The sequence below is a fragment of the Cupressus sempervirens genome, chromosome 4 (assembly GCF_028749045.1).
Source record: "Cupressus sempervirens isolate cs-2001-9-10 chromosome 4, ASM2874904v1, whole genome shotgun sequence".
Taxonomy (NCBI): Eukaryota; Viridiplantae; Streptophyta; class Pinopsida; order Cupressales; family Cupressaceae; genus Cupressus; species Cupressus sempervirens.
This window is the reverse complement of record NC_143121.1, coordinates 563057612-563082847: the sequence shown is the minus strand read 5'-3', so window position 1 is coordinate 563082847 and position 25236 is coordinate 563057612. Positions and strand designations below refer to the sequence as shown.

At 35.7% G+C, this 25236-nt stretch overlaps 1 pseudogene; it reads left to right on the top strand.

The window, feature by feature from the left end:
* LOC149562448 (phospholipid-transporting ATPase 1 pseudogene) overlaps positions 1 to 25236 on the top strand; it is a 49968-nt pseudogene extending 24732 nt beyond the window's left edge.

Sequence of the window (25236 nt, the reverse complement as noted above, 5' to 3'; positions counted from 1 at the left end):
CCATTTTGATGTTTTTAGGCATATATGTATAATTTTGCATTCTCAATTTATTTTGCAGGACTGTGACATAAATGAGCCACCAAGATCTTCAAGGGAATTCATATCCAACATTTTATGTGAAATAAGGGACGGACAACAATTTTACAAGACATCATGCTTGGATGGTACGTGCTTATTTTGTGGTTCTTTGCAACTTTTATCAACTTGTCAACATATGGATAGTACACATGCAATTGGAAATGAAATAGTAGATTATGGAAAATTTAAGACAGTGACATATGCTCTAAAAGATGGAAAACATGGTAAAAGATGTGATTTAGTCATTGAAAAGATTCCAGTATATGAGTTCATGAAGATTTTTCGTGAAAACATTATTTATGAGTATGCAAGGCATACCCATAGAGCTCGATGGCTGGATTTGCAATTCAAGTTGTGCAAGGATACGTTTCCACTGGATACCATTGTTTCGGTTGTAGATTTCGCAGAGAACTACACACTACAACCACAAAATGAGGTGCAAGCAAAGTATTATACTTCTCAACAGGTTTCCATATTTGTTCACATAACATTCATGCATTCACCTACAAGTACAGAGGATGACAGGAAGATTTTGAGGGAGTACCATTTTTACATCAGCGATGATCGATCACATTCTACAGAGTTTCTACATGGTTGTTTTCAACTATTTTATGGAGATTTGGCTAACAGGGGCATCACATATCGTCAGCACATTATTTGGTCAGACAATTGTGCATCTCAATTCAAGAATGCACAGATGTTCTATTGGTTGAGCAGGATGCACAAGTTGTGTAGAATTCAATACATGTGGAATTTCATAGAGGCTGGTCATGGAAAGGGAGAGCACAATGGTGCAGGCGCATGCATCAAAAGAGCCTTAGCTCGTGAAGAACTAAAGTACAAAGATGGAGCAATATTGATAGATGCAAAATTCATCGTCAAGTGGTGTAACGCTACAATGGGTCCAGGTAAGGAAGGTGAGTCTACGGTTCGTATATTTTTTTGGTTGATAGATAATACTAACATTGCACCATATCATGATTGTTGTACACTAACAAGATCCAGTGAGTTGCAGTCTTTTAGAAGCTCTGATGTAGGTTCATGGAGTATCCACACACGAAAAATGGCATGCTATTGTCCATCATGTGCAGAGGAAAATTGGGATGACTGTGAGTTGACTGAATGGGTGGACAAATGGGATATACGGGTTTTGGACCCAATTGACACCTATCATCCCCCACAAGCACTAGAAATGATATAGATGGAATCGTCTATTGACTTTGACCACTTGTCTGATCTAGTGCAACCTGGTAATATATATATTTATATATCTTTGTAATTTCAATATGTAACTTTATAACTTTTACGCAAGTATTTTCTGTATTAATGACTGCATTTTGTACATTTGTCACTGCAAGCCATGTTTTTGTTGTTATTGCACCTGAAGACAATGAAGAAGGGACAGATTATTATTTGTGTCGTTGTGTTCAAGCCAAACAAAAATTGGATCACTCGGTTATAGATGGTGAAGGTTTAGAGTACCATGTCGGTGCGGTGGTTGTAACCGGCACATGGCTTAGACGATATTCTATGAAGAACCCTAACTTGTGGTTATTCAAGGATTGGCAAATAGAGAGGAAGATTCTTCATTATTCAAATCTTGTTGTCGCATCAAATGTCCACTTGATAAAATATGGTGGAAAACCACATAATAAGAATCTTTGGAGAGTTTGTGAGTCAGACCATGAGGCAATACTTGAGACATTAAAATGTCGAGTAGATCCAATTGGCTCATTAGATTGAATACAGAGAGAGGGAGAGAGAGAAAGAGTGATCAACTGGATCCAAATACATTGTTGCAACCTCTTCCCCAAGACTGTCCACATGAATAAGGTGGACCGTATTGTTATGATGCGTAAGTGATGAGATTTAGTTTAAATCATAGATTTTATGTTTTGAATAAAATTATTATTTTTTATTTCTATCTATTTGTTATGATTATTTCTATTATTTAAAATAAATTAATTCTATAATATCTCTATGATGAACTATTTATATTTCTAAACTTTACATATTTTACGCCATGACCAACAATCAAACTATTATAACAATACAAATACATTTAAATAGTAATGTAAGAATGGTTTAGTTCACATTAAAAATAAGTCTATCTTAGATATTCTAAATACATCACAAAACTTTATCGCTTCAAAAAAATTCAAATTTCTCCCATCTACTTGAGTTCCCATCAATTGTCCATAAAACTGGGAAAGAGAATAGGTGCTATGCTCCCAATCTCAACATCCTCTTGTCCACTACTAGGAGATGTGTGTAATGTAGGATTCAGCTCCATCAACTTAGTCATTTTTTTCACTAGTTGATTGGGACTCTCATCATTTGTTGCCAACTATGGTGACAATGCTTGGGGTTACACTTATTAAGTAAGAATATTTCCTAATCTAGGGATTAGAGCATTGAACATATCAGAATGTGATTTATGCTATGGGAGAAGAGGTATGTTGGGCATACTAATTGATTCTAGGGCTAGTGCAATTACATCTCCTTCCACTAGTGTTGTAAATATAATTTCTATAGTTGTTGAAGGTGCACCTCCATTATTTGGTCTATATCTCTTTCAAACATTTAGATTATCCTCTCTTTCTTTCCTCTTCTATTCCTTTAGTGCAACCTTCTCTGCAACTCATTTTCCCCTCTCTATAGCATATAAGATCTCATTTCTTGCAATCTTTTCCTCTCTCCCATCTTTCCTATCCCTGATCTTCTCCTTCATGTAAAGTGCATTAGCCTCAAATAACTTCTTAGTCTCTCTTGTTCCTTAGAATTTTGTATCCTTTTCTTTGGTAGCTATAGGAATCTACTGGGTAAACCACTATGTTGTTTTCTGTCTAGTGGCATGTAACGTATAAAATCATCATCTCCATCATAGTCATTTTGGGCCTGGGTATCAAAAAATTGTTAACTATTTATTTCATCATGGTTTCCACCATTTTCAAAGCATTAGATGACGTCCTTGGGGTCAACATGTGGTGGGGATGGAATTAAAAGGGAAACATTTTCATCCCCACAAGTATTTGGTTACCCAAGGTTTGTGACAACCTCCTACAATCAATCTGGTTGTGAATCTTGCATTAGCAAGCTTAATATAATATCAATGTTTTTTGTATGCTCAAGGTTTTATCTCCTATAATAGTCCACTGGCTGGTTCAGGTTTTCTGGTTGGGTATTTTTAGGTGCAATTGTACCTAGTCCCTTCATATTTTGTCCATAACTCCTCAACAAAGTACTAATTGGTTCATCTCATAAGCCATTGATTTTTAGAAAGGATTCAATAGTGATTTCCTCCCCCTCGCTTTACAATTCATCAATATTTGCATCATCTACAGTAGTTGTTTCTTGCAACTCATCTCTTACACTTTCTCAATTTTGCCTCTTCTAGGCTTGCTCCAACTAGCCCTTGCCAGTCCTAAACTATTGGGTGATTAAAATACCCTTTTCCTCACTCTAAAATATACTCCAAAACCAACTACACTTGTTTTGTAAAATATGACTCAAAACTGGCTATTTCAGTCTGCCAACTAGGCCTAGTTTGAGGCCATTTACAAAGCAACTCACAATCCCTTGACTTTTGGAACTCCCATGACCCAAAAAAGTCTTAAGAAATGACTCAAATGCAAGGATTCTTTTATTTTTTTGGTCTCATGATCAACTTTACAATGGTTTTTACAAAACCCTCCTTTCTAGCCCCTTTACCCTAGGGCTTTCTAGAACTCTTACTTTGCAACGTCTCTAGAACTCAAAAATGGTTCAACCACCTTCACTTTGGTTATATTAGATGACTTCAAACATAAAATGCAACTCTTGTTTGGAGAAAAAACTAAATCCACCTTGGGAGCAATCACATACCCCTTTTTATGCACTCAAATTTTAGGGAAAACTATGCAAATACTTCTTAAATGGTTTCAACACTCGACTTTTTAGATGGAAATGGTTATTATAGACTCAAACGAACAAGAAAAATCCCAAACTTGAGGTTTCTCAACACCCAACAATCAAATTTCAAAACTATTACCAGCACTTATTACTAGGACAATTTCTAGTTTTAATGGTCAAACTCCCAAACCATATAAAGGACCCCCCGCTATTTTTTCATTTTTAAACACTCTTTTTGAAGACCTACAATAACCTCTCTCACTTTTTGGAGATCACACTCTGTTTTCATTTTACGACGCCATCTCGGGTGATACTGAAACTTGTAATGTTGGCTAGTACAAAGTTGCCAACTGCCAAATCTCTCTCACCTTTCCTCGTGGGATCAAACTGTCTACTCCATTAGCTTCGTGTGGTCGGGTAAACCCTATCCCCAACCTCGTCCTATTCCCTTCAGTGCTCGAACGTTCTCAGGCATGCCAATCCAGAATGTCCCCAAGGGTCACTAAATGCCATAGGGCTGCGATCTTTGACGGGGCATATCTCGGAGCTCGTGCGAGGTATGGATGCGATTCTAGTTCCTAAAGGACCGTGTTGGGAAGACCTACAATAACCTCTCTCACTTTTTGGAGATCACGCTCCATTTTTGTTTTACAATGCCATCTCGGGTGATGCTAAAACTTGCAGTGTGGGCCAGTTCAAAGTTGCCAACTGCCAAATCTCTCTCACCTTTCGTCGTGGGATCGAACTGTCTGCTCCGTTAGCTCTGAGTGGCCGGGTAAACCCTATCCCTAAACTCTTCCTATCCCCTTCAGTGCTTGAACGTTCTCAGGCACGCCAATCCGAAATGTCCCCAAGGGTCACTAAATGCCATAGGGTTGCGATCTTTGACGAGGCATATCTCGGAGCTCGTGCAAGGTACGGATGGGATTCCAGTTCCTATAGGACCGTGTTGTGGAGACTTACAATAAAATCTCTTACTTTTTGGAGATCACATTCTATTTTCATTTTACAACGCCATCTCGGGTGATGCTGAAACTTGTAGTGTTGGCCAGTACAAAGTTGCCAACTGCCAAATCTCTCTCATCTTTCGTCGTGGGATCAAACTATCTCCTCCATTAGCTCCGAGTGGTCAGGTAAACCCTATCCCCAATCCCTTCCTGTCCCCTTCAGTGCTCGAACGTTCTCAGGCACGCTGAACCAGAATGTCCCTAAGGGTCACTAAATGCCACAGGGCTGCGATCTTTGACGGGGCATATCTCGAAGCTCGTGCGAGGTATGGATGCAATTCCAGTTCCTACAGAACCATGTTGCAGAGACCTACAATAACCTCTCTCACTTTTTGGAGATCACACTCCATTTTTGTTTTACAACGCCATCTCGGGTGATGCTGAAACTTGCAGTGTGGGCCAGTACAAAGTTGCCAACTGCCAAATCTCTCTCACCTTTCGTCGTGGGATCGAACTGTCTGATCCGTTAGCTCCGAGTGGCCGGGTAAACCCTATCCCCAACCTCGTCTTATCCCCTTTAGTGCTTGAACGTTCTCAGGCACGCCAATCCGGAATGTCCGCAAGGGTCACTAAATGCCATAGGGCTGCGATCTTTGACGGGGCATATCTCGGAGCTCGTGCGAGGTATGGATGCAATTATAGTTCTTGCAGAACCATGTTGCAAAGACCTACAATAACCTCTCTCGCTTTTTGGAGATCACATTCTATTTTTATTTTACAACACCATCTCGGGTGATGCTGAAACTTGTAGTGTTGGCCAGTACAAAGTTGCCAACTGCCAAATCTCTCTCATCTTTCATCATGGGATCAAATTGTCTACTCCATTAGCTCCGGGTGGCCAGGTAAAACCTATCCCCAACCTTGTCTTGTCCCCTTCAATGCTTGAGTGTTCTCAGGCACGCCGAACCAGAATGTCCCTAAGGGTCACTAAATGCCACAGGGTTGCGATCTTTGACGGGGCATATCTCAAAGCTCGTGCAAGATATGGATGAGATTCCAATTCCTACAGGATTGTGTTGCAGAGACCTACAATAACCTCTCTCACTTTTTGGAGATCACACTCCGTTTTCATTTTACGATGCCATCTCGGGTGATGCTGAAACTTGCAATGTCGGCTAGTACAAAGTTGCCAATTGCCAAATCTCTCTCACCTTTCCTTGTGGGATCGAACTGTCTACTCTGTTAGCTTCGTGTGGTCGGGTAAACCCTATCCCCAACCTCGTCCTATCCCCTTTAGTGCTCGAACGTTCTCAAGCACGCCAATCCAGAATGTCCCCAAGGGTCACTAAATGCCACAGGGCCGCAATCTTTGACTAGGCATATCTTGGAGCTCATGCAAGATATGGATGAGATTCCAATTCCTACAGGACTGTGTTGCAGAGACCTACAATAACCTCTCTCACTTTTTGGAGATCACATTTCATTTTCATTCTACAATGCCATCTCGGGTGATGCTGAAACTTGTAGCGTTGGCCAGTACAAAGTTGCCAACTGCCAAATATCTCTCATCTTTCATCGTGGGATCAAACTGTCTGCTCCATTAGCTCCGAGTGGCTGAGTAAACCTTATCCCCAACCTCTTCCTATCCCCTTCAGTGCTTGAACGTTCTCAGGCATGCTGAACCAGAATGTCCCTAAGGGTCACTAAATGCCACAGGGCTGCGATCTTTGATGGGGCATATCTCGGAGCTCATACGAGGTATGGATGCGATTCTAGTTCCTACAAGACCGTGTTGTGGAGACCTACAATAACCTCTCTCACTTTTTGGAGATCACACTTCATTTTTGTTTTACAATGCCATCTCGGGTGATGCTGAAACTTGCAGTGTAGGCCAGTACAAAGTTGCCAACTGCCAAATCTCTCTCACCTTTCATCGTGGGATCGAACTATCTGCTCCGTTAGCTCCGAGTGGCCGGGTAAACCCTATCCCAACTTCATCCTATCCCCTTTAGTGCTCGAACATTCTCAGGCACGCCAATCCGGAATGTCCCCAAGGGTCACTAAATGCCATAGGGCTGCGATCTTTGACAGGGCATATCTCGAAGCTTGTGCGAGGTATGGATGCGATTCTAGTTCCTACAGGACCGTGTTGCGGAGACCTACAATAACCTCTCTCGCTTTTTGGAGATCACATTATGTTTTCATTTTACAACACCATCTCGGGTGATGTTGAAACTTGTAGTGTTGGCCAGTACAAAGTTGCCAACTGCCAAATCTCTCTCATCTTTCATCGTGGGATCAAACTGTCTGCTCCATTAGCTCCGGGTGGCTGGGTAAACCCTATCCCCAACCTTGTCTTGTCCCCTTCAATGCTTGAATGTTCTCAGGCACGCCAAACTAGAATGTCCCTAAGGGTCACTAAATGCCACAGGGCTGCAATCTTTGACGGGGCATATCTCGGAGCTCGTGCAAGATATGGATGAGATTCCAATTCCTACAGGACTGTGTTGCAGAGACCTACAATAACCTCTCTCACTTTTTGGAGATCACATTCTGTTTTCATTCTACAATGCCATCTCGGGTGATGCTGAAACTTGTAGTGTTGGCCAGTACAAAGTTGCCAACTGCCAAATCTCTCTCATCTTTCGTCATGGGATCAAACTGTCTGCTCCATTAGCTCTTGGTGGCCGGGTAAACCCTATCCCCAACCTCTTCCTGTCCCCTTTAGTGCTCGAACGTTCTCAGGCACGTTGAACCAGAATGTCTCTAAGGGTCACTAAATGCCACAGGGCTGCGATCTTTGACGTGGCATATCTATGGGCTTTCAATACTTCGACTATAATTTAAGTCAATGATTATCAATATGTGAAAAAATGGAACTCGTTGTATTTTGAAGTACTGAGAAGATGGCCTTGCCCTTCCCCAGGAGTTTCAGAAATGGGGGACATTAGGTAAGAGAGTGAAAATGTTACTATCACTTCAACGCACGTGATGCAATTGGAAATGCAAATTTTGATGGTAATCATTTTGTGATAAGGGAGAGACTAGGGATGATCATTGTTACTATCTCTTTAGTAGTGGAATTTTGTTTTCTCTTGAATTTGGTGGTGGGGGATCAGTGTTAAGACTCCTTGGATATTCCTTCTTATGATGTTAGTGACAAGTGTTGCTCTTTGAAAACACTTGTACAATCTTTTTAAATTATTAGATAAAAATAGAGAATTGTAAGTATTAAACATGATTAGCCTTTAGTTCCTAGAAGATCTTTATTTCCCCATCAATGCATTTAGAAAGTTAAGTTTGAAGAAGATCATAAATAGAAAAAATTAGAGAAGCGATTTAAACATTTATATTGATTGGAAACATGTGAGTCTTGAGTTTCCTCTACCTTTTAAAGAACGTTCCTTAGCTAGCAGACCTAATTCCACATTCCATAAGACTGTCATTGCGCTAAAGATTTAGGAAACCAACTACTCTAAGATAAAGCTTCCCGGTCAATAATAATCTAGCCTATTGAGGTACATAATACTTCTCAATTAAACTTGTGTTAATTCAATATTAATTTTGTAATTAACTACAATTTCAGTATCTGTGTACAGGGGGTGACTGAGAAAACTATTTGAGGTCCAATTTGAAAATATATTTGTAAGGATCTCGACCAAGGTTCACAACTTCGATGATTAATACATTCATTCAGGCCAAAACCTCACTACAAAAAAATAATATATAAAAAAGGTAGTGAATAACGTCATGTCTAGACCCAAATCAACCAATGAAAGTCAAATTAGCATAATGTGGAACAACAATGTATGCATTGAGTGGGTTGTCATAAAAAAGCTTCATAATAAAATTCATGTCTAGAATTAAAAGACCTTAAAGAACATTTATTCTTGTAACACAAATGGCCATTCAAAACTGAATATGATTACAATATGTGAAATAGCATTACAAGAACTTGTAATGCTCTTGTGAACATCGTGTTAATTCTTGTAAGAATCCCTAAGATGCTTGTTATACTCAAAATTTTGTTGAAATTAAATTAATTTTTATCCTTTCGGTTAATTGGCTTAGGGTGATATATGCTTCTTGGATGGAATAATGAGTTCATGATTAACTCTGTATTAAGATTCATAGCATCTTCTAGTTATTTGCAAAGGAAATTTATAAATTACTTGCTAATGTCATATGGCTTGCTTGAGAAAGATGTCTGTGTTCTTATTGATGGGTACTAATGACTATCCACATTTAGTTCTTTAATATCCTATTTGACAAGCTTTCCATAGACATTTCTTTGCCATACTAAGTATTTTTGAAAACATATTTGAGTAGGACTATAGTAGATACTACCAGAAACAGCTTCTTTGCAGTTTTTGAGAAATACTAATAAAGCAAAAAAGAACATCTACTAGTTGGTAGACATAATGGCAACTCTCTAGCAATTGAATTTAATTTCATACATGCACATATCTAATTTAATGTCATACACGAACATATCTAATTTAACGTCATACATGAACAAACATATAATATAAAATGATAACCAATAATGTCATATACATTAACAAACACATAATATATTATGATAACCAATAATGTCGTATATGAACAAACATATCATATATTAACCAATAATGTCATACATCAAATATGTCATACATCAAATATAGAATGTCATATGTACATCAAATGTGTATCGAATATGTCTCTCAGATGCCTATATATATACATGGGGAAGGAAACAAGTCTCTATATATATGTATCAAATATCTCAACTACATCTTTTCCTTCCGACGAGGGGAAGGAAACAAGTCTCTCGACGTCCTCTGCCGTCGTGTGGAGGGAGACAGTGGAGATGATGGGGCCTTCCTGACACACTCACTTAACCTCTTATTGAGGCTCTTCTCCAGGTCCAACTAATACAAAGAAAGTAGATATGAATTAATATTTATTATACATTGAAATAAAATATATGTACTCACAAAATCAATTATTTTCTTACCGCCAACAAATAGTCACTCTGTAAGTCCACCTCAAATGCTCGTGGACAATCAGGCATGACAAGACCCTACAAAAATTCAATAAATATAATCGCTTATAAATAACATTAAAAATTTTGAGATTAACTATTATAAACAACAACTAAAATGAAGAAAATTCTTTCATACCTCCGTCAGTGGCTGTGAGCTAGCCACAGCTGCGGCCACTGCACTATCAACAAACTGTCGCAGATGAGGAGGTGTATCCGACATCATGAGCTGCACGTCATACAATACACGTTATATCTAACATGAAACATGGAATAAATATAACCAAATGAATTAAATTAACATGAAACAACTGTACCTGTGTGAAGCTCATATGATGTCTCTACTCTGCGTCTATGGTAAAGGTTGAGGGTCCTATGGAGAACTGATGCACATGCATATTTTTTTTGGTCAATCCTTAATATGATTACGTAATAAATATATGTATTAATTAAAATGATTAAATTGATACATACCTCAGGACTCATCGAAGGGACAAAAAATGGGCTTGGAGGATCACTGCTAGGCCCAGGAACACTTTGACCCTAAATTTTGAACAATGTCAATAAATCCTAATTAATTAATCATTCACTATACGTATGAAATGTGATCAAATTAGTAATTTACCTGTGTGTCAATGCCAAATTTCTCATTCAGGAACTGATCGGTGACAAGCCCATCATCTGCACCATCTCCGACATAAGTGCCAAATGTGCATAGGGATCCACATGAAGTGCACATGTGACCACGACGTATAGAAGGATCCCCCTCAACTAATGGGCTCGTGGAATGGATGAGGGTCTGTGTCAAAGCATTAATGGTCCCTAGAGTGCTGGCCTCTACATGTTCCTTCACAACTGAAGGAATAATCACATGCTCATGTTGTGGATGGACCACGGGTGCCCTAACTACATTAGGGTCATGACGTGCTCTAGGCCTCTCAAATGATGACCCCCCACCTCTACCCTGGGAGTCTAACATATCAAAATAATTGGGGATCTCCCCAAGGAAAAACTCACAATATAATTTCTTCAAAAAATACATGGGGACCTCGTGATTGTTGCAAGGAGGGGCATCAAAAACCATCCACCATCTATCCCAAAAAAATTTTCTAATAGCATCATGTATGCACCAATGGATGGGGAATCGTATAGTACCCTCTCTAACAATATTTTTCTCACCAGGTTTTCTAAATAATGCACATATACTACCTTTTGGTATTTCCTTTTTTTTAACATCTTCATATGACAATTTATTTGCATAAAATCTTTTTTGTTCATCCCTCTTAGCCCGCCAAATATCTAACTGACCACTAACTGAGGCTATCTGAGTGTTAATGGATTCGAGGGATGATGCCAATTGAGCCCTCATTGGATTGGTTTGTCCGGATTCTTTCAACCGAGCAATGATTCCTTCTAATTCAGTTTTGCCTCTCTCTATTTCATTTCTTAGATTTTCTTGTGTGCTTGGTGGAGGTCTTGCAATTAGTTCGGGTTGTAAAATTTGTTCTTCTTGAGGAGGGTTTTGGTTTTGGGGTTCTTGAGGGTTTTGATGTTCTTGTGGATTTTCTGGTTGATTATGAACATTTCCTAATAAAAAATCAATTGAAATTCAAATAAATAAACAAATCTAAATGAAATTTGTAAAAACCCTACAAAAGAATATAAAAAAATTACAAAACAATATGAAAAATATATCAAACAATGCAAAGTTAGGTTTATATCACTTACGGTGTCGTCGTGGGTGCGCTTGTGGTCTTGGATTTCGTCGACGAGGAGGCATTTTGGCAAATGGTGGTGCAAATGTTGAGTCTTCAACTCGCGTACTCACTGCTCGCTGTAGGAGTAAAAGAAAATGGTAATGAAAATGATGGGCTATGGGTTTGCAACCCATCATACATACTTTTTTATTTTTTAGAAAGTGCGTACGCGCTATAGCACGCACGCACTATAGCGCGCACGCGCTATGGCTTGGGTTGCCCAAGCCATAGTGCGTGCATGCTATTTAAAATAGGAAAAAAAAATTTTGTTGTCACCTTTTTGGCACCACAACTCGGTGCATATGCCCGAGGATGAAGACATGAGATGGATTAGAACACTCTTGGTGTGCTAAATTGATTGCTAGTTTGAAATAATCAATAAATGCTCAGGGACCTATTGTTGTTACTTTGCTTTGGAGCAATAAACTCATTGGACTAAGTGATTACCTTATGCTGAGTGGTGGTAGAACACTTCTCACTTTTGTCAATATGGTACAATATGGAGCCATTTATGGCCAATTGCTGCTATCTTTTTCTTTTATAGCTTGGCTACCTCTTATCTTTCAAATGCCACCTTAGGAAATTCCAAGGTACATGGATGATTTAGATCTTAGTTGTTGTGAAGAACTACTCTACTTTCAAGAGCAAATAGACCTTGGTTCATGACTGTATGAAACAACAAGTAGATGAACACAGTCAAGTGCCTGTTCACCAAAAGAAACATGATCTATGTGCACCTACAACTGTGTAAGCATAGACATCCTTGCAGCTCATAGGCAGTTTGAAGCTATGTCAAAATTCTATGGAACTTACCATGTGCCACAACCGTTTGGCAAAGTCACTAGCAAATTGGAACTATTTTACATGTGCCTTGTTTGTAAGTTCTTGGACACGATCTATATGTTTAGTCAACACTTCCTAAATTTGATGATGAAGGTTCCATCATCCTTGAACCTAAGGCTACTTTAGATGAATTTTTCTACCACCTTTTTCACCACATCATTTTTTTTTGTTCCAATGGCAAGGTCTACAATTCGAAGATGCAACTTGTGAACCTGTTCCCCAGCTTCAGCTATAGTTTGTAATAACCATAGTTTTTAATAACAACTACAGCTAAAAACTGATGTTTTGGAGTTGGTTTGGCAGTATGTTGAATGCTGATCAAGATTTATCATGCAGCTTGAGTTTCTTCACATTGAATTTTTATGCCTTTAAGCATGGAAATCCATTCATATAACATTGGGACTTGAAGCTTTAAGAGTTGTGTCACACTCATAATATTAAACTTTCAACTTGTGATGTTGTTGGTTATGAGATCTTTTGTTGACCAATCAAATCAAAAAAAATCACCAACATAGGGAGAATATGATATTCAATATCACTATGGAGTACCCATAACATGGGCTAAGTATGCTGAAGACTAAAAACTAACATGATTACAAGACAAATATTATACTAATTAGTAAGAGTTCTCTTTCTCATTTTTTGGTGAGACTATCTTGAAGCTGGAGGAGCAATTGGAATCTTACAAGGTGTCAATGATTGAAGCCTTCATAGACTAAGAGATACACAAGAATATTCTTTCTGTTCAGTTTTAGCTATTCATTTCACAACCAACTAGCACAATTTGGAAGCCATTTTTGCTCAAATATTAAAGTCATATGTCATTCTTGCTGCATATTCTTCATAAATAGCATAATAATTCTTCCTACTAACTGTTGCAACTGTGTATTCTAATGTAGGTGTTTAGGTACAATTTTTTAGCATTTTGTGCAAGCCAATGTGCAAATACCAATGTAGACCCTGAACATATTTTATGGATGACTAGTTTACACAATTAGATTATACAATTACAGTAAAAACTGATGGTTTAGAGCTGGTTTGATAGTATGTTGAATGTTGATCAAGATTTATCATGCAGCTTGAGTTTCTTCGTATTGAATATTGAACATGAATATCCATTAAAGCATAATATAAAGAGAACTTTTTCAAATATTACAGCTGCAAATATATGATAGACATACACCAAAATATGGAAGAATGGACAAGGAATGTAAATTTTTTGACAAAATGCATCAAAGACGATCCATCTTATGGAATTCTATAAATTATCTTAACAAAATTCAATTGTGTTTGTAAGATGACCAAAATAAAACCATGGCATTACAAAATCTTTAAAATGTTTATAATACATGACAAACAAGTATGATGACACTATGTCATGCATTTTCAGTGAAAATCTTTTGTGCTTGCATTAGTATCATGCGTGCTCCCTAACTCTATGCTATCAGCCATGTCAATCATATGTTCATTATTCCTAGTGTGGTCTTTATCTCGTTCATTTGCCCTATCAAGATCATCAATCCAATTTTGACGCTTCAGATTTCGTGGCCTTTGTGGAAACGTAGGCGTTTGGTTTAGGATACTTGTTTTTCTCCTTGTATTCATGCATTCAATCAAGTCCCTTTGTCGATGAAGAGTATTGCTAAATCCATCTTGTATGGGTTGAAATGGATGCACACTCAGATGGTCTAATCCAAGGTGGGATGATATGTTTCAACTTTTGACTTTATTTGACAAGTCCTTAACAAAATTTTGAATGAAAGAAAGTGTTGCTAGATCAGATGTATTAGTCATTCCTTGAATCTCTCTTTTTATTTCCAACTATATTTCTATCGCTGCATTCTCATCATTGTTGTCTACCATCTACAAAAAGTTAAACACATTTTAGAAATAAAAATTCAAAGAAACAAGAATAAAAATTGTTAAAACATAATTTTATTTTACCTGTTTATGTACTGAATGAACCTCCAATAGTTGACAATTTCTGTTACCTCCAATCCCATCTAATTCAGTAATTTCCTACATTGATATTGCAACACATTTAAAAATATGATTTCTAAAGAATCATATACCAACAAAATAAATAAATAAACATTTTTGTCATACCAAATGATTAGAGATGTTGATGGGGCATCTTTCTTCGATAGAATCAACTATAGTCGCAAGATAATCCAAGTCTGCATGCAAATTATTAAGATTTTGTCTCTCTCTCATTGAGTTCACCTTGATCACATGCTTGCACATGTATCCTTGTATTGAAAAGTTGCAAGAGCACATACATAGATCAAGTGACGAGATATACACCTCATATCGGAAACAAGTATCACTTTCACTTGTTACCCATGCTATGCGATCATCAAGAGGATCAAATGTAACATTCTCATCTGAAATTTGCAATGCTTGAACCCAAGATGTATTTTCAATCTTCTCAATTTCAAAGTTCCTATAGAAGCCATGTTTTTTTCTGATTTGTATCCACCAATAATAGATATAAACATGTGTTGTTAGTTGATGTACCAACCAATCAACACGACGGTTTGTAGCATGCTCGGCTACTTTTAAGAATCACCTTTTCAAGTGTGAGTGGTATGACTCTATGGCTCCATTTGTTTCTTGGCCTGCATGCTTGAGTGTATGGCAACATCTAGCCCACATACTCAATCTTTTAGACCATCGACTCTTAAAATATTTAATGAATGAGGGTTGTGTATCCTTAAACTCTTCAATAAACATGTGAACATCATTCCTTGCTGAATCTTCATTTACTGAACGATGCATGATATATTTGAGCCTATCAAACATTTCTTGTCTAATTACATTATCTTTGACCTTTGCAATTAAGTTTTTCAACCATGCATGTCTAACATGCCAAGAACATAGATATACATCACATTGAAATACTTCTCTGCATCATATGTATATACATTTAGTCATTGGTTTCATACACTATTAAAAAGATGTATTTAGTTTCCTTTATAAGAGAAGATCACAAAAGAAATAATGCAAATTTGCCAATTAGAAGAAATAAATAATTTAAAACTTGATGCAACTTGAGCCTACAAAGACATGAAAGATAAATTACAGCTGTATTGCATAACATAGGCAAGAAAGTGACATTGGTGTTAAAGAACTAAGAAAGATTGAAGTACACAAGGGTTGTCATAATAGAGGCACTAAAGAGTGAGATTAAAAAAAGTAAATATTAAAAATAAGGTGAAAGCATTGTCATGTGATTAAGGAATGAGAAACTTTGCAAACTGTAATGCCTAGGTTCTGAGACATAGTGCAGAGGTTATATAGAAACTAGCCCATTTAATCATTAACTTTCATAAGTTAAAATTACTATTGTGCAGTCAAAATAGTAGGAAGGATAGAAGAGTGATACAAACAAAACAAATGATTATAGTGGTGATAAACAGTTAATGGTGTCAAAAAATTGGGGATTAAAAAAAAACTCTAAACAATTCTTTATAGAAGAAGGGCATTAAATCAAAGAAAAATTAGTGAGATACAAATATATATCACAATGCATTGTCTTAGTTTCAAGGACAATTCCATTAATGTCACGAAATAATGATAAATGGTTTGCACATTCATAACTTATGGTACTGAAATATACTATTTACATTAACATATGGTTTTCATGAAAATATAAACACTTGATAGCTTTGATCTCAACACCAGCATCATCCACCATGAATGCGTTCAATCTCCAATCAATATTCTTCAAGTGAACCCGTTGGAGAAGTATACACATCCAATATACAATATCATAGGCACAAGACCTCGACATAATGATTCATGCCACAGGTAACCCCATATGCTTTGAATCAAATGCAAGGATTGTATATAATTCAAATTGTTATAAGGCATGTTGTTTGATATATCAATACTATATTTTAATTGAGTGTAAAAATATTGAATTCAATTCTATAATAAAATAATAATAACATACCTTCATTGCATTCATACCAAATATAGAATCCATTGCCAATATATTATTATGGCCATACTGGAGCATCCAATCAAGTTGCTCTGGTAATTGAATTCCCAAAACAAATGGAATATGATCATCTCCATCAGCAATAGTGGCACTATATTGTTGATATGCAAACCACTTATCAGGATTTTTCAAAACCCATTGTTGCACTGAATGTGCATCATTACTATCTAACACATATCTTATTGTCTTAATTTTATGATCAATATTTGCAATATCATCCATGGTAAGAAAATCATCCCTACAAGATTGACCCTCAAACATGGTCATCTTTTCATGCACCATTTGCTTATGTTTTTTATGCACCGCATCTATGGGCATGCCATGTAATAGTAATGACTCCGCCCATTGATGCAGTTGTTTGCTAATATATGGTGCAAAAAAGGACCTTGTTCCTAAAAACTCATTATTTATTTGACCATGACAAGTTTTTCCTTCACTATCCACATCTTGGACTTGGTGATACCATATTAACACATGGTTTGGCTTACGAACTGTGATTCGTGTGCTAAAATGACAGGTGCAACTGCACTGTGTATGCTTACGACCAGGTCTACTACCCTTCCCCTTTTTAGGCACTAAAGAAGGATCAAAAGGTGTTGCATTTCCCCCCCTATAGTCATTTGGTCCATACGCACACCAGTACCTATTAAATTCAATAAGAACATTCAAACTTTTAAGTATAGTTAACCAATCATTAGAGACATGATTTTCAATTCACTATTATGAGTATAAAAAAATGTAGTAACTAGTGCATTATCCTTATTCATACATGTTATATTCTAATAAGCTATTAATTCTGATTTTTGTATATGAATTAAGAGGCTTCTTCTTTTTATGACTTTTCTGAAAGAAGGTTGGGTATGATTCCCCTGAGCTTTCTCCCTCAATAAAATCATTCAATCTATTGGCCTCAATCCAAGCTGAAAATATTTCTGAGCCTTTATAGACATATTTCTCCTAGGAGAGATCTTTGTATGAAAACTTTCCATGAGGTGGTAGTTGAATGACTTCCTCCATGATGTGAGACAAATTGACATCCATCTAGTAGAAAAAAAAACTAGAATTAGAAAGGAAGGTCTCCACAGATGATAGAATAAACTTGGTACTCTTAAAAAATGGCATGTTACGATGAATTTGATAATTACTATGCTTCTATATTAAATATTCCTCATTTGTAAGTAAAACATGATACAAAGACCATCATACATAGTGCGACATATCCAATAGAACAAATGAGAACTCAATACAAGGGGAAAATGGCTCTCACCACTAAAGAAGGGTAAAAATAAAAGGTATGTGACAAGATATATCTTTTTACTAAGGAAAAGAGTAAATTATAGAGGACAAAAAATTGATCAATTATTTCATTTCATTGCAATGTAGAGTTATTTTAAATTAAATTCAAAATACAAACCATGCAAGTTTGAGATTGAAGTTCAAAACCAATTTTTTTTTTGAAGTGATCCTAAAGACTATCAATATATGAAATTGAAGGAGAAATTTTTTGATCTATAGTTTCAAGTACAAATTAGCATAAATACCTATTTAAATATCTAGCGAAGCATTGTTAACTCAAATAAAATGAGAGTTTTTTAATTTGCAATTCCAAGTACAACCAACTTGTTGGACAAAGTTTTAGTTTTGATGTAGAGTTGATATATTATGCTTTTTTTGGACTCAAATGACATCTATTATATCATTTGTTTTCTTTTTTTGTGTGATAATTGAGTAGTTGTTTCCTTGTATGCATAAATATGATAGTATTGAGGAAATTTATGATATTTTGAAAGAATGCGGTGTAATCAATAAATTAGTTGGAGGGCTTGGCATCTTAGTTCATAATACTCATGCAACTGGTAGTTATATTCAAGGAACAAAGGGAACATCAAATGGAATTGTACATACTTTACATTTATTCAATGATACAACTTACATTCATTTGATCAATTCGTATTTATACAAAATATCAATATGATTTCATGCTAAGTGGATACAAGAATTGATTTCATGAAAACTTGGTTAGTATTTTGTTATTTATCATGATCACTTGCAAGTTTAAAACTAATTCAATGCTAAGAGTAAATGGATTTCCACAATCCATAAAATCAATTACTATTCTTTTTTGGATTTGATTGTGTAACTTTTTTTGCATCAATACTTTGGCTCTGTGATCCATCATCTAGATGAGTAAAGGAGCATTTTTCACTTACTCGTTATGCTTCTTTACTCATCTTGATGATGGACCATAGAGTGTGATCCGAAACATTGATACAAAAAGAGTTACACAAGCAAATCCAGAAATGAATAGCAATTAATTAAATGTTGTCTAAAATATATGTCAACTTTATATTACTAATTAATTACTAGCCAAGTATAAAACTCTTAAATAACCAACTACAAGGGAAATTTACCATTAAAAAGTCTTAATTGTTAGGACTATCTACAAGTTTAAAATAAATTAAATGGCATCTAGACTTTGTGCATAATTGCTAAGGAAACTTGATTCTCAATTCTCAATTCTCGGAATCTATCTAAAGTAGGCTTTGAGTTCTACCTAGTTCTTTGACTGGACTTTTTCTTCTTAGCTATATACTTGGTACTTTGGCTCTACAAGAATCTAGTGATTATCACTGGACTCTATACTTATCTTTTTTAGCTGACTTGAGGTCTACTGACTAATCTGAAACTCACATAAGCTTGTCAAGAGGGTATCTAATTCTCTTATTGGGTATGTCTACATAGCTTGGCTCTCTATCTCTGTAGGATTACAAGTGATGGCAATGACCTCTTGAGTATAAGTGTCTAGAATGGGTGGTAGGAGAGTGAAAATGAGTTCCATCAAAAACTCACAGAAGCTTGTAGTCTTGTGTGCTACAATCAATTAACAAACTCATTTTGATAGGACATATTGATATAATTTCATGCTAAATGGATATAAGTATCAATTTCATGAAAAATCAGCTTCAATTTTGTTGTTTGTTAGGATCAGTTGAAAGTTTAAAACATTTTGAATGTCATCAAGTCTAAAACTCATAATTGTTAGGACTAGCTACAAGTTTAAAACAAATTAAATGCTATCTAGGTTTTATGTAGATTTCCTAGGAAGCTTCATAGATATTTCTCTAAATCTATGTAAAGTAAACTTTGAGGTCTACCTAAAAAAAAAATTCCTGATTACCACATCATACTTATTGTTAATTTTTGACTAACCAGATGTCAGAGGTCGACTATAAATATTAAGTAAGACTAGAATTTGAGGACAATGATTTATATCATCAATTAGTCTGAGAAATTATGATTCCAACTGCAATGAGCTTTGTTATATGATAACAATTTATGTTTTCCCTTCACATATATACCTTACATTATAATAATAATGACTTTATGAATAATTAGTGAGGAAGCTTGATACCTGATTTTCTAACTGGACTCTATATACTTAGCTATATGGTTGGTTCTTTGTTTCTTTAGGATTCCGAGTAATGACAATGATTTTGTTAATTATCAGGTCCACCTGCAAGTTTAAAACACAAGATTAAAACAAATTGAATGTCATCTAGTAATTTGAAATTATACGATCCATGTTGCTACTATAGTTAAAACTACAGAACTCAACATGCCCAATAACAGAGTCATATCTATTATCCCTAAATGTGTTTTTAACTAAAACAATATAGAATCTTATCAAAGCAACATGCAAACTACCTTGCATGGCCATGACATGCATACAATGCATCAAGCACAAGCTCTATAAAAGGTTTACAACAATGCACCTACAAGTTTATAAGTAATTAAATATCATCTATGACTGTCTATACTAGACTTCGAGGTCTACCTAAAAAACTACTCTCCTATAAAGCACATCAATTGTATGAAGTGAGACAACAATTTGGGGACAATGGTTTCTATTCTATCATTTATTAGTTTGAAAAATTATGATTGTAACTACAATGGGGTTGTTGTATGATAAAAATTAAAATTTTTTCTTTTCATATGTGCCTTACCTTATTGTACGAATGGCTTATGAAGAATCGTTGAGGAAGCTTGATACATAATTATCTGCCTGTACACATCTATTTGGTTCTTTGTTGCTTTAGGATTCTGAGTAATAACAATGATTTTGTTAATTGTCACAACTACCTGCAAATTTAAAACAAAAGATTTATAAAAATAAAATACGTGTAGTAATTTGAAATTATAGGATTCAATTGCAACTAGATTTGAAACTACAGAACTTAATGTGCATGTCTATTATCCTTAGCTGGTTTTATTTTTATTTTTATATAGAATCTTTTCAAGACAACCTGCAAGCTATAATATGAAGCCAATAATAACATGCACACAACCTCTATTAAAAGCTTAAAACAGTGCACCAAATGGGAAGGAAAATAAACCAAAAGATAAGGAAAAACATTTATGAAAATGAAGACTGAAAGCTTTTATTTTACAACAAACTTTAGAGTGTTGAGAATTGTGAGTTTTCAGATTGATTTATGATAGAAACTATTATTGTTGAATTCACAACCTTTATTTAGTCTATCAAGTTGTCAATATTTAACAAAATTTGATATGACTGTGAGGAGATGTATTTCTTCATGTAGACCTCAGATTCAAGTTGGATATGGTGGCATCTTGTACATGACTTTTAGTGTAAATCATGAAATTTGGCAATCATGAAGTTTGGCAATCAAGAGGCATTATTTATCAATTATTTTATCATTTTTTTCCCGTGAATCAAGGAGAGCTACAGATGACTGACTTTGTTTGAGAGAATAGGACAATGTTAATTGTGTTCAAATAAAGCTAATTATAGTAGAATTAACAACCATCAATGAAGTTGTCCTTACATCCAATAGGCACACCCATGGATATATAAGGTAGGCACACCATATACATTTGTTATGAGGTCTTTGTTAGACATTTGATTCAAATAAGACCTTTCACATTGTTTAAAGAGGATTCAATCAAGAAAACAAACTTGGTCAAAGGGCTTTTGTAGAAGATAAGTGATGCTGGGATGAAGTTTTGAAATGCAAATGTCTAATTCAAACCAATTCATCTTAGCATAATTGAAATTGACTATAACAGGATAAAGCATGTAAATATCTCGTAAAGTTGATAGGTAGTTCTTTGTTTTAATTACAATAGTCTCCACCATAATTTTATTGATTTGCATGCATTGGCATGAAAATGATTTGTTGTTCAGTAATGTTAGTTAGGATCAGTCATAGTTGCATTAGAAAGAGAGGAGTTTATGTTTTTCTAATCTGCTATGAACCTCTTTCAACCTTTGTAGTTTTTATTATTAGCATTGTTTTCAAATAATTATAGCTATACACAGTAATAAAATAGTTTTATCTGCCTTCAACAGAGTATTCTCTATCCATTAACAAGTTTCCTTCTTTTTTCTGTATGTTGTTTTATTAAGTTCCTTGTTCGCTGCTGATATTTGAATCTATATCTTTCAATTTGGTTTATAAGGTAAAATTTACTGATAATGTCTATGTATTTTGCAAAAACTTTTGTTACTATAGATAGGATCATGAGATTCATATCTATCTTAATAAATAGAGTTTTACCCAATCACAAGGGAATTGCCTTAAAGACGCTTTTATTCTTCAAAAAAGATCAATGGTATGAAGGAAATTTTGAATGAAGTGAACATGATAAGCAATGTTGGACATAAGAACCTGGTTAAATTGTTGGGATGCAGCATCAAGGATCAAGAAAGGCTCTTGGTTTGTGAAAACCTACCCAATAAAATCCTTCACTACTAGCTATTCAGTTTCTCCTCTATCTCAACCCTATAATTTATTGAAATGCCCTACCTTTGTTGTGTTTATTTTATGGGATTAACTTCATTTTGAAGTAGATCCAATCTCCAAAAATGAAATATACTCAACTAGAAAAAGAGATTTGAAATAATACAAGCAACAACAAGCAGGGACATCATATCTTCACCATGTAAGTGAAATTTTTATTTTACACAGATATAAAAGCAAGCCATATCTTGTTTGATGAGAATTTCAAACCCAAGTTTGCATAACCCTCAGATTTTTGTGATTTATGTGCAAATTTCGGAGATTTGCATCAATTTATTTTCAGAATGGATTTTGTAGTGTACGATTAGAAATGGAAGTGGAAGAGCTTCAACAATAACAGATCTGTTATCAAGTATAATAGTCTTTGTCAATTTATTTTTATGACTGATTATGGAGAACAAGAGTGAATATTGGAAGATCTACAACAGTATTAGACCGATCATCACAGTGGTCTATGAAACATTTTTGTTCTATGATCTAAATTATTGGGAAAAAAATTTAACACAAATTCTTTATAATATTGATTAAAAAATGATCAATTTCTTTTCATGACAAAATGAAGGAGTAGATGGAACATTGAACAGGGTTTAAACAATAATAGATCTATGCGACCTTTTCATTCTCTGATCCAAAAGATTGATTTAGTTGATACAAAATTGTTTGAATGATGAGAATATGAAATGTCCCCAAATGTCCCCATATCTTGTTAGATGAGAATTTCAGACCCCATATAGCATAACCTCCAGATTTTTGTGATTTCTCCAAATGCTCTGTAATAAAGACCATTAAGAATTTATATAAATTTTTAGAAGTGTCTCAAATTAACTTATAGTTGAAAGAGTAGATGGGTTTGTTGAGTGACGAGAATACGAAATGTACCCATATCTTTTTTGATGAGAATTTCAGACCCCATATAGCATAACCTCCAGATTTTTGTGATTTCTCCAAATGCTCTGTAATAAAGACCATTAAGAATTTATATAAATTTTTAGAAGTGTCTCAAATTAACTTATAGTTGAAAGAGTAGATGGGTTTGTTGAGTGACGAGAATACGAAATGTACCCATATCTTTTTTGATGAGAATTTCAGACCCCACATCGCATAACCCCCAAATTTTGGTGATTTCTCCAAATGCTCTGTAATGATAACCATTAAGAATTTACATAATTTTTTAAAAGTATCTCAAATTAACTTTACAGTTGAAAGAGCAAATGGGTTTGGCTTTATTACTTGATATAAGGGATTACAGAGGGGAATGGCGCCTACGAAACGCTGTGCAATGCGCTCTGGTTCGGATCCCCTAGCTGAATACAATATTCGGTAGCTATCACAGCAGATACCGGGGGAAGAAAAGGATAGGCGGGATTTTGACAGCAGTGCTTTTACCGAGACAAAAACGGGGACGGAACGAAGATGATGTGGTTAAAAATGAAGGGTGGGTTGAGTTAAAAGAGGGACCCACGAGGGAAGCGACGTGGAAGTCAAAGCTTCCAGTGTGCCCGTTAAGCCAGGCGGTGAAGATCAAAATGATCTCATATATATCAATGACCCCAAACTGAGAAATGACAAAGATGAGTTTACTGGAAATGAGATTCAGACCAGCAAATAAACAGTGATTACAGTCCTACCGAAGAATCTATTTGTTCAGTTTCATCGGCTTGCTTACATTTATTTCCTGGTGATAGCTGCCTTGAATCAGCTTCCGCAGCTTGTAGTTTTTGGGAGAACCGTATCACTTTTCCCTTTTTTGTTTGTTCTGTGTGTGACAGCTATCAAGGATGGGTACGAGGACTGGCGGCAACGTCGATCTGATAAGAAGGAGAATAATAGGGAGGTACAAGTGTTACAGGGTGCCCTGTTCAGCTCTAAGAAATGGAAGAACGTAAGAGTAGGTGAAGTTTTGAAGATACATGCAAATGAAACAATTCCATGTGATATTGTTTTGTTAGAGATGAGTGATCCTAATGGAATTGCGTATACATTTCAGACAATTAATCTTGATGGAGAATGAAATCTGAAAACAAGATATGCTATACAGGAAACTGCAGTTAAGAGGCCTGAGAAGGAGCCCCCTTCAGGACTTATTTGCTGCGAACAACCAAATAGAAACATATATGGTTTCATTGCAAATATGAAAATTGATGACCAAATGATTCCCTTTGGGCCATCAAACATTGTTCTTCGAGGTTGCCAGCTGAAAAATACTGCATGGATAGTTGGTGTGGTTGTTTATGCTGGTCAAGAGACCAAAGCAATGTTGAATAGCTTAGGAGCACCTTCAAAATGAAGCAGATTGGAAGGGCACATGGACAGAGAGACAATATGGTTATCTGTCTTTCTATTTATTATGTGTGTTGTGGTGGCATTTGGAATGCTTATGTGGCTTCTCAAGCACAGTGGGGAACTTGATCATTCTCCATACTATAGGAAGATAATTTTTACAAATGAAAATGAGGGTGGAGAAAAATACAATTATTATGGAGTTGGAATGGAGGTTTTAATTTCGTTTCTGAGTTCTGTCATAGTTTTCCAGATAATGATACCGATATCTCTGTATATATCAATGGAGTTAGTTTGTTTGGGACAGTCCTATTTCATGATTGGGGATCAGGAGATGTATGATAGCAATTCAAATTCAAGGTTCCAATGTCATTCATTGAACATAAATGAAGATTTAGGTCAAATTTGGTATGTATTCTCTAACAAGAAAGGCACCTTGACAGAGAATAAGATGGAGTTTCATAATGCAAGATTATTTGGGGTGAAATACTGCAATGCAAAATCTACTATTGAATGTTTGGTGTAAGAAACTTTTGGCAAGCATGAAGAGCGGGAAAATGTTGCAGGTTTGGAAAATGCACCTTCATGA